The following is a 3729-nucleotide window of genomic DNA, read 5'->3' on the forward strand; positions in this document are numbered from 1 at the left end:
CTGGGATCTGTGGGGCTGCGCGGGGGCATTGGGGGGCTGCTTGAGGTCGTTATGGGGCTGCCTGGGGCATTGGGGGGCTGCTTGGGGGGCTACCGGCTCCCCACTGGGCACTGCCCCACGAGCTGGGCGCTGCAGTCTGATCGCTGAGCAGTGCCCTCGTCCCCTCGCAGCGGCTGCGATGGGTGCCAGGCGCGCTGGGTGCCAGCAGGAGGGTCCCCGTCGTCCCCGTGCTGCGCCCACCGCCTCTCCCGTGCGATTTTGGGGGTCGAGCGAAGGCAGCGGGCTGTGCTGTGAACGCAGGCACAAGGCTCGGCAGCGTGGGGTGCGCTCACCTGCGCGTGGTGCTGCTGGGGAGGTGCACGGCCGGGAGCCGCCTGCTTTGCCTGGAGGAGATGGAGATGAGCGCTCGGTGCGGCCGTGGGTGGGCCACGCGGATCTTCCTTCCAGCACCGGGAGCTGCCCCGTGGGCAAACCCGGGGCTGGAGGAGGTCAGTGTGGGTGCCATGCTGTTCTCCCCACGGCCCTTCTGGTCGGTGAGATGGGCTGTCGGCTCCGCGCATCTTCACCGTCACCTTAGGATGGTGAGGATTAGTGTTGCGCGCCGAGCAAAGCAGCGAGCAGTCGCTGTCGGGGGCTGATTCTGAAGGTCCAGGGAGGGGGAAAGCCCCCACCTGCAGAGCTGGGGGTGCAGCCGGCAGTTCTGCTTCCCAGGGACGCAGTTGTAGAGTTGCATTCTCAGAGCCACGCTTAAAACAGAGCGAGGGGAGAGGATAAGTAGCGTATTATTCCCCAGGTGTAATGGATTTTCCCTTTATATCAATTTGGACGGAGATCAAAGGTATAATGCGGCCCCGCTGCACTAATTTTCGGTTACCGTTGCATTTTGCATTACCTCAGAGTGGAAAATATACGAGTGGCACTTTATTAATACCTCTGCTATTTCTGCCTGTTGCTTACCTGGCTGTTTTCTTTCGCCCAGCTGCTCTGAGCACACGGATGCAGTGAGCGTGGACAATTGCGTGCACAGCTTCCCATCAGAAATAACTGGAAACAAGCGCTCCCGTGTGCGATCACCAGCCCTGGGGATCAACACCAATCCGAGGTGAGCAGCACGGGTTGCACAGACTGCTTTCCTTGAGGCTGCTGTGCTGCGTGTACGGAGATCTTTCGTAGCCCTGGATGCTAGCAGCAGCAAGCGCCTGCTGTCCTGTATGAAGTCTGCTTTGGGAGGCAGATGTGTCGTACTCTGATGCGGGATTTTGGGAATTGTCCTCCCACCTTGCCAGCTGGACTAGTGCAGGAGTGCTTTAAGGTTTCAGGCAGTGCAGCGGGGCTTGTGGGCTGCGTCGAGGCAGGGTGCAGGGGTGGAGGGTTTGCTCTGCGTGTCAAGAAGGGAAGCACATCAGTTCACGAAGTCTGAGAGAGTTGTGGCTGTGTGGGTTCTTCTCGTGCTCTTTATGCCCACCTGAGGAAGGAGGGCTTACAGTTGCTCCGTGCCTGTCCAGTACCTGTCCATGGGGCTGCATCTTTGGCAGCCCATCCGCGTCCTGCGTGGCCTGTCCATAGCCCCATGTCCTTGGTGGCCCATTCAGTCCCGATGTCCTGGTTGGCCCATCCGTGCCCCATGCCCTCGAGCGAAACCACGTGGACGTGGTTCTTCTGTACTGGCTGTTCCTCTGGCTCAAGACAGCTGTGGGCTGTCAGCAGGGTGCCAGGGGTGGGTGATGGGGATGCTCTGATGCACGGATATCCCTGCGATCACACCAGGACACGAAGCGGTGACAGCAGCGGTGGCTGCAGGGCTCACCTGGTCCTGGTGGGTTGGCACTGTTGCTTTCTGTGTCTGTGCTGTCTCCTTGCACCCCAGTGAGGTGTGGGACCACCAGGGACAGTTCAGGACCTGGTACCGTCCTGCTGCCACCGATAACGGGGACAGTGGGGCAGTGGCACGGAGTTCCTCGTGTGGGGGTGGGATGCAGGCAGCGCAGGAGAGGAAGAGGAGGAAAAGAGTGAGAAGAGGAGGAAAAGCATTTTGCATTATAACCGTCACGAGGCTTCAAGCATATGCTGCTGATCACCCCCCCCCTTTTTATATAAGTTACGACCATCTCCGTTGCGTTAGAAGGCGGGCGGCATCCGGCGTGGGCTGGTGGGATTTTTTTTTATTTTTATTTTTTTTTGCCTTTTGTCCCTCGCTTCCCAAGTTGCGTGGATCTGGCGGATGCGAAATGGGGAGAGAGGAGGGGAGGAGACTCGTGGAGCGAGGCAGGAGGAGGGAGCGCACGCTGGCAGCGCTCGGCTTCGCAGTGCAGAGACAAAGGCTGAGCTGCGCGCAGGGAGTGGGCACCTGGCGGCCGCGTGCCCTGAATGGGCTGCGTGCATCCAAAGCCATCCGTGCCCACAAAGTCCCCCCGAGTGGAGAATGAGAGCTCCGTGGGGCTGTTTTGTTTTAGCCCCGGGCAGCGATAATGCCGTGTGGCTGCTGGTGGGCAGCGTGGGAATCGCTCGTGGCTTCGCGGTTCTCTGCTTTTCAGGGCTGGGGAGAAGGGTGGAAGGAGGGAATTCCCAGCTCAGCGCCGTGCTCGCAGCGCCGGGACCTGCAGTCGCATCCAGAAGGGGTTGATTTCTGCAGTTTTGTGTTGAATTTTCTTTCTTCTGGGTCTCTTCTAAGCCTTCGTGTATCAGGAGAAAAAAAAAAAACAAGAATGTAAAGCAAAGCTTTTGCTCTGTGCTTGGAAAGAGAGGAATCTCATCTTTTGAGCATTAAAATGCGCATCAGCTTCATCACTGCTGGAACTTTGTGTGCCTTTGTGCCTCGCTGGAAGCACAACCTGCTGAGTTCTGTCGCTGGGTTTTTTTTGGGGGGGGGCTGCAATTTGTTTTCTGAGCCTCTCAGCACCACCGAGCGCGCTCCCGGCACCGAGCTGCAGCAGCCCCCCAGCTTCGTTTCCCCCGTTGCGTTGGGATAAAAGTTTCTCTCCTTAACCCCTTCAGTGCTTTTGTTTTGGGCCGGGCTTCCCCAGGGAGGAGGGACGGGGCTCTGAGTCATTTCAGAATTGTTGTAGTTGCGAGCTGGCTTCAGTTGTAAGCTGCTCTTCAGATCCGTTGCAGAATTACTAGAGTGCACGCTGACGAATCAAGCTGCAGGCTTCGTGCGAAGCGCTCTGAGCGCATCTGGCTCTGTTGCTCTGGAATCCCCCACGCTTTGAAGTGGCAGAACAAGAACCTTGCACCTCGGCACAACCCTCAGCACGTTCTTTTTAAAGTTCCCGTTGGCGGATTTCTGTTTCCATTAAATAAACGGGAGCTGCAGGGTCTCAGAAGAGGAAGCAGCATCGTGCTTTTCATGCGGCGGGAGCTTTTCTTTTCGACTTCGCTGACAGCAACGAAAGCTCTGCCCGGAACGCCGCTGGAGTTGGTTCTTCCTTTGGGGATCGCAGCATACAGCTCCCTTTGTGTTTTTAAGCAGTGGTTTCAAATTTGATGTCTGGATCCAGTCTGTTCCTGCCTGCTTCTTCCTGCTCTGATGCCATCTTCTGGCCCGAGCGTCCTGCAGCTCGCGGCGAGCCGTCCTGCTGCATGCAGGCAGGGATGGAGCACTTCCTCCTCTTCTGATACTTTCAGTGTAATCTGTGCTAACTTTCCCTTTCAGGAGGGTTTTTTTTTTTGATAGTTTTTAATCATTCGGTTCCTTCTGGCTTTCTGCTTTTCTCTTTTCCTGTTCCTTTC

The 3729-nt window shown here is 57.3% G+C and overlaps 1 protein-coding gene across 2 annotated transcripts in view; it reads left to right on the forward strand.

Moving 5' to 3' along the window:
• The window catches only part of MBD3 (methyl-CpG binding domain protein 3), a 14132-nt gene continuing 10912 nt past the window's right edge, over positions 510-3729 (forward strand). For both annotated transcript variants that reach the window (XR_002433026.1, XM_021378769.1), the window contains exon 1: positions 510-1102. The gene's annotated coding sequence lies outside the window, so the exon portion shown is untranslated. The remainder of the gene's footprint in view (positions 1103-3729) is intronic.

Source organism: Numida meleagris, chromosome 27 (genome assembly GCF_002078875.1).
Source record: "Numida meleagris isolate 19003 breed g44 Domestic line chromosome 27, NumMel1.0, whole genome shotgun sequence".
NCBI classification, from domain to species: Eukaryota; Metazoa; Chordata; class Aves; order Galliformes; family Numididae; genus Numida; species Numida meleagris.